Source organism: Bombus pyrosoma, linkage group LG9, assembly GCF_014825855.1.
Source record: "Bombus pyrosoma isolate SC7728 linkage group LG9, ASM1482585v1, whole genome shotgun sequence".
NCBI classification, from domain to species: domain Eukaryota; kingdom Metazoa; phylum Arthropoda; class Insecta; order Hymenoptera; family Apidae; genus Bombus; species Bombus pyrosoma.
Window position 1 is genome coordinate 10,464,488 of NC_057778.1, and position 12,217 is coordinate 10,476,704.

At 36.2% G+C, this 12,217-nt stretch overlaps 1 protein-coding gene across 4 annotated transcripts in view; it reads left to right on the plus strand.

Annotated features, from left to right (window-relative positions):
* Positions 1 to 12,217, plus strand: part of LOC122571077 (connectin-like) — a 348,033-nt gene that overhangs the window by 155,421 nt on the left and 180,395 nt on the right. The window contains exon 1 of one of the 4 annotated variants that reach the window (XM_043734337.1): positions 5,147 to 5,625. The exons of the other annotated variants lie outside the window; for them this stretch is intronic. The gene's annotated coding sequence lies outside the window, so the exon portion shown is untranslated. Of the gene's footprint in view, positions 1 to 5,146; positions 5,626 to 12,217 lie in introns of those variants that run through there. 4 annotated transcript variants of the gene reach the window in all.

Genomic DNA, 12,217 nt, shown 5'->3' on the forward strand with positions numbered 1-12,217 from the left:
GTAGTTTGGTTTCTAACTGCCTGTAATTAGAGCGTTCGTCTAATTATCGACGAAAAATTCTAAGGCTAAAGGAATGAAGGCTGCGGAGGAAAAATATAGGAAGCTGTATTTTCTGTTTCTTATAGAACAGCAATTCTTATGTTCGACGTACCGTGAACTAAACACGAGCTATTAAAATAATCGTACGTTACACGATATCAATTAACTGATTCTACGATAAAATACGTATCCTTGCTACTCTATCGAAGTCTTGAAACTGTTAGTTATATGATTTTACGAATCTTCGTGAAATTGGCTACTTTTAGAAATCATGCATTTATAAGCGTAATGTTTCTATACGATGAATCAATATAATCGAAAATTTCGTACGAAATTCGTCATTTACTATCAATCGAAGATTCCCACGTTTAAACACCAATTTCTATTATTTAATCAACGTAACTTCCACCTCTGTTTTCTATCCCAGATCCAATCATTTTGATTCCATTTGGAAAGCGGAGCACTGACCTCCCTTAAGAAAGCCGTATACACATTCTCACGCATTCGATCGATTTCAAATTGGATAAGGTGTGGCAGGGCCGAATTAAAGCTCACGAGGCCCTGAGGATTCCTTCAAGGAAGAACGAGTTAAAGTGAAATTTTTATTTTATTTTGTAACAAATTGTATTCCAAACTTTTTAGTACCCATTTCTAAAATATATTTGCTTTTTTTTAATTTTTCTTAAGGTAATTCTCTCGTTATACTCGCAGGATAAAACGTATTTTTCTCGAATAGCTAGGCCCTCGGCTGTAGACACTTCCTCTCCGCCTCTTAATCCACGCGTGAGATCAAGAGAAACATGAACCTCGACAAAATTATTTATTCGACTATGAAATAGATGGAACATGAAACGTATCGGCGAAACGATTCTGCTCACGTTTCCAAGGCTTCCTGTTAAATTGTACGATGTTTCTCTCTCTCTCTCTCTCAGGCGAGAGTCAGGGCCTGCGGAACTGATCCACGGAAATTCGTCGAGCAACTTAGTACCGCGTTACACTCACCGCGTTTGAAGAAAATCGAAGCGAAACCCCTTTAATGCCGCCATGTTTACAGAACTTGTGTTAATTTAACTTCTGTCCTACCCTACGCGGTCGGTATTCGATTCATTCGAACGGTTTGCCACTCGCTCGCGCATTCGCAATTTTGAAGAAAGTCCATCAATTATTTGTCCGAAGTCTGGAACGATCACAGAGACAGAGAGTCAGTCTAAAGTTAACGTATGATGTTACGGATGCGAAAGAAGAATATTTGGACTTCTCGAAACCTTCAAGAGGCTTTGATTAGATGCAACAGAATATCTAAGAAACGATGATGATGATGATGATGAAAAAGAGGAAGAATTAGAAACGATGATAAATGAAAATCTTTTTAATCCGTGAAATTTATCTTATTTTAATCGTCCTTAAAGATTTAGTACGCGGGTCACCGATCTCTAACGCGACAGTCAACGTGTTTAACGAGAGAAAATGACACGGTATAACTCGCGCGAATGATCTTTCTCTTGGAAGTTTTTCTCTTTAGATCGCAGGCACAATTTTCATAGAAATCGATTTCAGCCATCCGGTGGAACCGATTGAAACGGTCTGGGCATAACCTATTATTGAGTCGACTCAATTATGAGTTATCTCCTCGTAAAGTTCAAGAGTGCAAGGTATGCGTGGTGCATTGCATCGAAGTCCTGGGAACGTTCCTCATGCGCATTTAATGGCGGGTAACGCACGAGTGGCTCCTCAATAACATACGTTATTGAACCATCCAGCCGACTTCCCACCAGCTCCGTCTACTGAAATGGAGCTGAATACCTTCGCGGTAAGAAAAGAAAATTGCGATAACGACATCGATCTCCGTAGCTGGTCCATCGACATAAGGCTCTGACAAGAGCTTGTTTATCGTTTTTCTCAACACTTTTACAGCCGAGGCGGACGATTGATGTTCGGTGTGAAATAATCACATTGCGATGTGTAAACATGAGATGTAACTATAGTAGAATCTTTTTGCTTGCCATTAGTTATCATCTGAATTGATTGTAACTAGAATTAAAAGCGGATTTCTATGTATTTAGGAGAAAATTAAATATGTAAAAGTGTAAAAATGTATTATTCGATAGATGAGGAGAATTTATGCGAAAATTAAATCTCTTTCTTCGTTGTCCTGAACGGTGCTGATGAAAATAGAAATTTACAGAAACATCGAACAACTTTGTCTTCATATGGGAGAAATTATTTTATTTATTACAGTTCTTCTCTGGCTATTTTACGAATTAGAAGTAAAATTAGAGGATCTGGAAATTTTCGCTGTAAAATTTAAGCTATTATAACTTTGTGAAGAAAAATCGTACAAGTATTTGCTTGACGTTATTTTAAAGAGCAAAGTTTCTACCTTCAGCTCGCTGAATTGACTTTCCTTTAGAATTTAGATTCTACGTGGGAGCAGAAATAGTAATCAAAAAATATAAAGTAAATTCTTTAAAAAAAAAAAAAAAAAATTCTTTTCATGATCGCATTATTGACTTAATAGAATTCGACAGTATATTTACATTACGTTACATTAACTAACATTGAATTGAATTTTCTATGAAAGACTTAAAATTGGCAGAAATAGGAACACAGAAGTCGATTAAATATTCGTAGCGTTTCTTTGTCACGATTTAATTATAATAAAGAAATTATAATTTACTTACAGCAAAGAAGAATGGTTTGTAGGTCATTGTACGTCGATACAGAGATTTATGATCTATTGGTTAATTCCCTAAACCGGGTCACCGTTCCTTCGATAAATGGAGATCGCTACGGCATCCTGCCGCACGGTATAATTGATCATTTCTCGAATACACCCACTGCAGCTAATGTACACGCGCATCCTGATGATTTGTAATTATATTGGCGATTGGCTGTCGCTTTATCGAGCGGCACTGTTAACGGGAAATTTATCGGAAACTGGCGGTAATTCGTATAATTGTTGATAGTGTAAATTGTCGGTAAAACGAATCGAATGTTTGGTCTATGGTTTTCACGTTATTCATAGATCATCATACGATCAACCAAAATCGTTTTCAAATTGATTCTCTAACAATTTTCCCAGGAATTATGCGATATAACGTTACTGCGTTCGTCGATTATATTTATTTAATATTATCCGAAATTAATACAAAGTTTGTAGAGAAATAACACGACAAATCTCATTTTACATCGCTTTATTCAAAATTGCCTTTTCATTCGATCTTAGGGTTAAATCTGTATTTTTCCGAGTTTCAATAATTCTACATTTGGCTGGACCTAACGGGTTCCATTCTTGACCATTTTATATCGAAATATACCTTGTCGTACTTAATCGGAAAACGACATTAAAATTTAAAAATCAACGAAAATGTACTTGTATTATTTTATCCGAGCTTCGTACGAACCAATTATCTTTCCGCTTTAAACAACTGCATCGTTATAAATTTTTGTATTTTATATTTATGTGTCTGTCTGTGTAAAGTTCAAAACTAAATACAAAGTCGCAGGATTAGTATTTCAGTATGCTAAATACATGAATCCGCCAAAAAGCTACGGAAGCGAATGCACGACATTTGTTAATTTTATTCATTTGATATTTTTCAAATTTAATAGGAATTAATTATCTTTTCGCTCTAAACTACTGTTTCGTTGGAAATTTTTCTGCTTTATGTCGCTGTGCGTGTATCCGCAGAAAAATAAACATAAAATTTCAGGATTAGAGTCTTAGTATATTGAACGAGGTAGGCACGTGCTTTATATTAATTCGTTAGCACATGCTGAGAACAATTGTGTTACGCGTTAAACTAAAAGGCCGACGGCCTTTCGCAATCGTTTAATAAATTTTTTATTTCGGGCCCGCGAATGAGACACACGAATGAACACAAAGGACAGTGAAAGCGTTAACTTTTTTAATTAGTAACCGCGACATACAACGCGGCAGAAAAGCTGTCGTTTTACGAGCGTGAAAATCTGATTTAATCATCGCAATTAAAATAATTTTTCAGCGAGGTAAAAACGTAACGCACCAAGGATGATAAATTGTTGAGTCGTTAAATACTTGTAGTCGTTGCGATAACAATTTTGCAAACAAATATCATTTTTATCGATCCAATTTTCACCAATATTATTTCGCTATGCAACAAATATTAGGTGTTGAATATCGCTTAAGGCTCGAGGTAACAGTTTCGCAAACAAGTGTCATTTCGATGACGTAGGGAAATATTGCTTTATCTTCAATATTTTATATGTTCAACGCATAAAAAGTTTCAACACTCCAAAATACCATCACGCGCAAATCGTTCCATATTCCAAAAGGTAAATGAAACGAGTCAAAGGAAACAAAAAGAAGAGGATCTGAAAGAATATTACTCTCATAAAGATACTTATAAATAAAAGAAATAAAAAAATAAAAATTCAAAGATATTTATTTCCTGTTCTGTAAAGTACAAACTGAAAAATTAATTGTCTATTAATCATACTTCAATTCGCGAATCGTCCACGGATCAGTTAGAAAGAAAAAGTTGACAAGAGTATCAATGGTCAATTTTCCATTCCTCGATTCGTAAACCCAAACGTTACACCCTCGATCAAACTCCCCGTTTACAGAACGATAAATCGTGAATCTCTCGCACGCTAATTATCCACCCTCAAACATCAAAATCACCAGTTAAACGCATGTTGAAAGGGCGGAAACGTTGCCGAACATCCCGGCGATAATTCGAAGCTCAACTTCCAGCCAAGCGTAGAAAGGCGTCGCGTCGGGAGCTGTTCGAAGGAGCGAGTTAATTGTCCAACTTGTAAAGAGTACGAGAGAGAACGAGAGAACGAGAGAGAGAGAGAGAGAGAGAGAAAGAGAGAGAGAGAGAGAGCAAGAAAAAGGAGAAGAGGACGAGAGTTGCACAATTCACGGTGGACGTCATCGACTTAAGTGGATATCATTTGATCGCACGGGACCTTTCCCTCCGACTAGCATCCCCCTATTTACGCAGGGGGATGTTGCGAGGAGGGGGATAGAGTGGGGCGGGCATTTTCGTTATACCTGACCTCGGGGACGACTTTGTACTTTGTTCGGAACGAGTCAGTCGTGCTTTGCCTTTCGCTTCGGAAGCATCGTTGTCGTCTGCTCGTTAACGCGTGCCGTCCCATTCGAAGCGTAACTTATACACACCAGCTTATTGTTAGTGTTTCTATACGTGTGTGCGCGACTTTCTCTGTATTTCTTTTCTTAACGTTCATTAACGAAGTTCTTAAAAATATTTCGTAAAGTATCTTCGAACGTTATTAACTCTTTAACGACGTCTTCGAATATTAAATTTTATTAAATTTTGAAACAACATATTGAATTGATACAGTGACTTTGGATTAATATAGTGGACTGTCGAAACAATTTTTTGCAATTTCTCGAGTTTCTGAATATCGTGAACGTTAGAAGGAAAGTGAGTGTTCCTGTGCCGATTAGAGAGAAAATAGTTTCAATAGTGGAAGACAGTCTGATTTATCATCCGCTGTTTGGCTGGACGAATGTTTTAGAAAACCCTTGGGCCTCGCCGACTTGGAGAACGCCGGCGTGAATCTCGCTGGCAAAAGGTAAGGCGATTTATCTATCACTAGTCGATATCCGCGTTGATTTCTCTCAGGAGTTGACTTATTAAGATATTTCGGCCGACCAATGGATTCCAGAAAAATTTTACGAATATTATACTCGGAAGTTCGATCGGTTATAAGCCCAAACTGGTGGAAAAACTGCCATTTTTAGTATTTTTTACCATCTGTAGCTTACAATTACGTTAACCGACATCGATGAAATTTTCAGCACGCGTGTAACCAACATGAATCGATAAATCGATAAAGTATTTTTTTAATGTTTGCTAGCCACGGATAAAAAAAAAAAAATTGTAACCGCGACCTTCCTCACTTTCTTCGTGATTTTGATCAATTACAATTTTGTCAACATTTTTTTACACTTCGTCTAACATCTAGTGAACTATGTAATTTCTAAAATAGAAAACTCAGATCGTTTGGTCGAATATCAAAAAAGTTATTCCGTTTTAAAGAACGCTCAAATATACGCGAGTCACCGTATTGTGTACATACGCACAGATTGTATCGATTCTGTTTTGAAATTTTGTTTTGGAAGAAATAGCTTTAGGGCGTGAGATGTAAACACTTGACAGAATTTGATCTATTTTTTGCATTTGTTTCTGAGTTTAAGGTTTCCTAGAAGTTCACTGGCAATTTCTAATGCGACGAAATACCCTTCAGAAAAAATGCACAAAAATAGTCCGAGCTTTGATTATGTTACAGGCATCGAATAATCATAACAAAGAATAGAGGAAAATATTATGTTGAAATTTAATACCGTGGCCAGATAGCATTTCGGCAAGAAAATATTATGGCGCAGTATATAAAAGTTGCACAAAATATTTCAAGAATAGAGAGAGATCAATCGGCGCAGGTTTCCGTTTTATGAAAATGAATGTTTAATTCGGTTCTACGATAATGTAGGCGGCTTTATTGATACAAAGAAAATTTCATCGAGAAAAACGCAGCTCTATTTAGCCGCTGTCGCGTTGTTTTCGTAGACTTTCTCGTAAAATAGGCAGCGAGAAGAGAATTTCTTAAATATTTTAATTATTCTCGAATTTAACAACCCGATTCTAGCGATAAATCCTCTGAAACTCTGCAAGAATCGAATAATTTGAAAAAAATCGGAATTCTTTGCTCAAACATGTAATCAGTCAAATGGCAAGGCGAAGGGAAAAGATTTCAAACAAAAATTTGTCTGAAACTTAAATAAAAATATCGTAAAGCATCCGTAAGCAAATATCGTAATATCCCCCCGGGTGTAATAAACGTTTTAAAGTCTTCAAAGTAAAAAGTCGCTGGTAAAGTACTCGATGAATATTTCCAATAATCCCCCACTTTGTAGTACGTTCGGCACGTAGAAACGGCGACACATCACGACCCTTAACCGCGCCCTTAATGTGCGAGTCGATTCCGTTGAAGTTGCATGGGAAAATCGGCCGTTAAATTTGCGATTCAGCCAGTAAATATTGGGTATCGGTGTAACGAAACTGCATGCTCGAAACAGCTATCCAGCCCAACCACCCTATATCAAATATATATTCTGAACCGACGCATCGTAAACACGCGCGAACTGACCACGATCTGACCGTACTCTATCTACAGGGTGAGATCGTCAAGGGGATACGTTCAACTCGTCCCTTTCGTCTCTTGGGATGCATAATACAGCCTTGGGAATTTTTTAATTATTTTAAGAACCTTTTGTTTTATTATCTTCTTTGTTTAATTCGATGTACAGTAATCTGTTTTTCAGTTGGTGAATTGACAAGATTTAATAAGAAAATTTACTGTTTATCCTATTCTTCGTACTAAATCCAAATATTGATTAAATTTTGGTTTTATGTAATAGATATCGTTTCCTAACAAAGATGTCCACGCTTATCGTAATACGATAATTTCATAGCGCGCGAGAACTAGAATAGGATGCTGCAAATTACTCTGATGGAATTACTTTAGTTTGGTATTGATCGGGAATTTGGTATTTTTATTTAGAGATTTCGAATATTTTTATTGCGAATCTGTTGATTCAAGTTTTATTGGATACCTTAATAGCTAGATTAACGGAATAATGATTAGACGGTGTTTATATCGTTTATTATCGTAGATTTAAAAATATCCACGATACGTGTACAGACAAAGAATTGTTCGATGTTATTAAGAAAATAAAAATGATATAATTGCGTAACTGCGACGATCATGTAAATCTAAAATGAGAGGAACATAAGAGGAAGATGATGATCTTTTACCTACCCACCTAAGTATGAATTCATAAATCCTGCTGCAAATTCGCTCGGTACTTTCAAAGTATGGTGTATCAGAGAGAAACGATGGTATCATCCTTCGTAAAGCAGATTATTGTCTGCATCCAGTGTTCAGACGTTCAGATTTGGGTGGCTGGAAAAGTTTCGAGTACACAGGGCGAGGCACTTGAAACAGGCCACCCAAATAACTTCCTGACTTCTTGCAGATAAGGTGGAGTGTTTCAGATAAAAGTTTCTAAACTCGTAGCGAGAAACCGCGCGATAAAAATGAGATATTAAGTTCATTGCTGCTTCCTCATTTTTTCACTATGCATTCCCGAGGAGAACTATTTACGAGATTCTGTCAGTCCTTCGCTTTTCATTTCTATCAGATGCGCGGACATTTTTTAATAATCTCGCCTGTGAGGACACCCACAGACTATCAATTTAAGTATATCGTCAGTATTTCAAGGTTCTCGATTAATGGAATTAATATATATTGTTCAGACAATATTGTTAATATTCATTGACAAACTAAATTGCGAGAATTTTGAAATATTGACTATATCATTGATTGTTTAAGGGGATTAAGGACTAACACTTAAAGGATTTTGCTACAGAAGAATTGAAGTTTCGATTGTTCTACAGAAAAGGCAAGAAATATAGATATTTTGAAAAAATTGCACCCTCGTTGTACGAATTTTTCGAACATCTGTTAAAATTCTTAGGCGAATTTGTCATTCGTATTATAATAAATGATTTTTGTCAACGTTATAAGAAGAGATCGAATTTTTATGAATTCTTAAATAAGATATAGATATTGTCACGGGAGAGAAAGGAAGTTTAATGTTTAAAACTGCGCTGTGCTTCATTTAAGAAGACTCATCTTTTCGCAATTATCCTTAAACGAACATCAAACACGAAAGTATCATGTTTTTCTGCAGAAGATAAATTACTTGCACAGAAAATCATACTCTGGCTTAATTACCCCGAGACAAATATTAGACATCGATCTTACGCTACCTTATAAAAGAGTCTTCTTAATTTCCTTAACTTACTCGACTACGAATAGAATACTATTTTTATGGAATTACGAAACAATTACGGGTCACGATAAAATACGCTGTCTCCGTATACAGTTTCAGTCGGTCTCCCGTAATTTCATCTCTAAAGAGGCAATTTATCATTTGTTTTCTATTATCATTATTGGAACAGTGTACGTATCAACTGAAACTCCATTCTTTAAACGAATAATACACGTCAAACATTTTCTTATTAACAAAAAATTGCACCGTCATAAAAGCTGAATCTAAACTTTATAATCCGATTTAACCAGCATTTCTCGAAATATAGTTAGAACTGTCACGCACCGTTCAGTCCATTTGTAATATATTTTGCAATATTTCACGCATCACCATATAATATTTTTATAATATCCGACAAATTTAGCAGAAAAATCAACCTTCTTTTTTTCGAATAAAAAAATTAACACGAAATATCCTATAAACCACGAATCGTCCACGTGGTCGAGATTTCCTTGTGGAAAAAGTCCCATAGGATACTGGACTGTGACGTAATTGCCGAGCCACCCTGTACACGCAGTCCGCGTCCATGCGAGAGAGCGGATATCGGCTGTGTATGTTTGCGAGCTTCGTGGGGTTAACTCGCAGCGCCGGAAGCATTACCAGGAATCAAGTTTACGTTTCCTGATATGCGTATTTCCAGGCCGTGACATATGATTTAGACGTCATGCAGGCTTCCCCGCGGCCTCAGGATCACTGCCACGCGCAACCCCTGTTTCCAGCATCATCGTCACACGTCGAAACTTCCGCGATTTTACGGGTCGAAGTTACGTTTCCTGACGTGACCCTCCATTCAACGTCTTCGACCTCGTTTTTCCCTTTTTTATTTCCTTACTGTATCATCTTATCCAACGATTTAATCGGATACCCGATATCCGTGTCAATACCTTTCTTCCTTCGATGGTTTCTTTATGGATCTCTTCTTTCTCCTTTTTATCTCTTTAGCGTAACATCTTGCCTATGACGTAATAGAATTTCGTGGATCGTTTTGCGATACTGTCATTTTATTTGATATTTTCTATTTATCAAACATCGTGTCGTTATATATATATCGCGTAAGAAATTTGACTTTTATCGTGTTTCAACTGCGAATTCGTATCAGCTAAGAAGTTCTTTATAAACGGAGAACTAAAGAAGACCTAAAATTGCATTACTCGTTCAATTATCAAAAGAATAAGAAATAGAATTGTCTGCCTCGAATGATCCAGTTTAAATTATCGACATTTATTTCTACAAAATCCGCTAGAAAAATATTCTCCGCAACGGAGCAACCGATAGTAACATCGCGTCTGTCCTAATTCATTTGAAACGTTTAAACGGTTGAATTTCGCTGATACAAACGCGAAGCATGACAAACACGGGTCGAATGGAAAGCTAGATGGGTTTTTAATGCGTTCCGGGAAACTTCGTACAGGAAATAAAGAGCCAAGTGAATTACATCGACGTTTTATATTGTCTAACAAAAATCGAGTGGAAATCGAACCAATTCTCCAAAATCCCAGCCGGTTATTTATTACGGAGCAAAACCGATGCCAGCAAATCAAGAGATTCGCCGTGCAGTTTCACGTGCAACTTTCGCTCGTCGGTGCACGCAACTTTTGCTTCTCGAAATCTCTCGGGGAATTTAATCAAACAGCGAACAATAACACGAATCTCTGGTCTCTGATGTAAAATATGATGTATTGTTTTATTGGTTTCAATTAACACCACCCACAAAACAGGATATTATTATTCCGATTTTTTCCTTCTATTTTTTATTTTTTATTTTTTGGAATTGGAGATTGTATCGCTCAGTCTAATAATACGAGTTGATTCATACCCGTAATGAAAATTAAATCTTCCCATATATTTTTTTTATTGAAAATTCAACAGAGTTATGTTTCGTAGAAATTATTTTTATCGACATAGATTTATATAGCTATACGTAAATAGTATTGAAAGATGTTTTAATGAATATATTTTGTTTTTAAGCACAAGTGTTGGTTTATAGTATCGAGTAATAATTTTATTTACTTGGACGGTCACGTTTTATGTTATTGTTGAGAATTGTGGATCTTAATTGCCGAAATAAAAGTAAAGGAACACTAAAATTACACTTAGAATTCATATTAAAATAATTCTAAATTTATTTAATAAACGATTTCCAGGATCTTCGTCGATATACATTTGCACTCTCTTTGTCTCACCATCTTCCATACCACACTGCCAACGAAACGGTTACGTTCGTCTGCTTTTCGAGACGCCGCGCACACACGCATACTTCCACGCACTCGTATTCGCATACGCGTGTCACTACTACGCGGCCAATCTAGTCTAGCACACAAAATTATACATATCTCAATAGTTATATTACTTTTTTAATATTTCTATAAATATTAAATATAGTCAACTATTCGTGATAGATAGACTTATCGTCCTACTTCGTATAATTACCGCTTTATTCAATCAACTCGTTTGATACTGTAGTTCCTAATTAATAGTAATTAGAGCGTCTCTAACTCGTAATTTGCTACGTTCTCACAAGGTCCACCGGGTAAATCTCTCATAAAACCAAGCTGTCCGAAAACGTTTCAGACACTTTTCAACCAGACATAAAAATCTAGCACACCCCCCCCCCCACCCCTTAAAGACGTTCCTATAAAGCAATATACAATTCGTACAATTCCGAATACCATAAACTTTTCGTCAGAATAAAGAAAACATCACGATGATAAAACTCCGGTATATGGTAGCTTTCAAAAAATATTCGATAGGTATATTTGTTATCGATCGTCTTCCACACTGGACGCATGGAAATTGCTCTTCAAATTGAGGGTAGTAAACATATCTCCCTCAGTATCTCGTAAATTGTTACATCTAGAAAAATGGTGTAAATGGATGAATTTTATATTTTTGGAGCAACGAACTTTCATTCGTTTAAATAATGTATTCAACGTTATTACGTTTCGCTAAACTTTTTCCGTCGATTTCTATGTATAGACTACATGTCTGATTAAAATTGTTAACTTTTTTTCATAACGTTTCTGCCGTTTTCGAGGCAAAAAAACCGATTTAAATTCTTTTCAAACAATTCCACCATTGTCCATATTTCATAAAATAATTCGAAAAAGTTGTAACCGAAATATCAAATTTCAAAACCAAGTAATTTCTCAAACATTTCCTCGATTGGAACTTTGAAACTTGGGCAAAACGTGCACCGCATCTATCACCCTTCAATTACCTCCAATTACTGGAACACCGACAATCCGTCACTCGAAAAACACCCCTATTAGT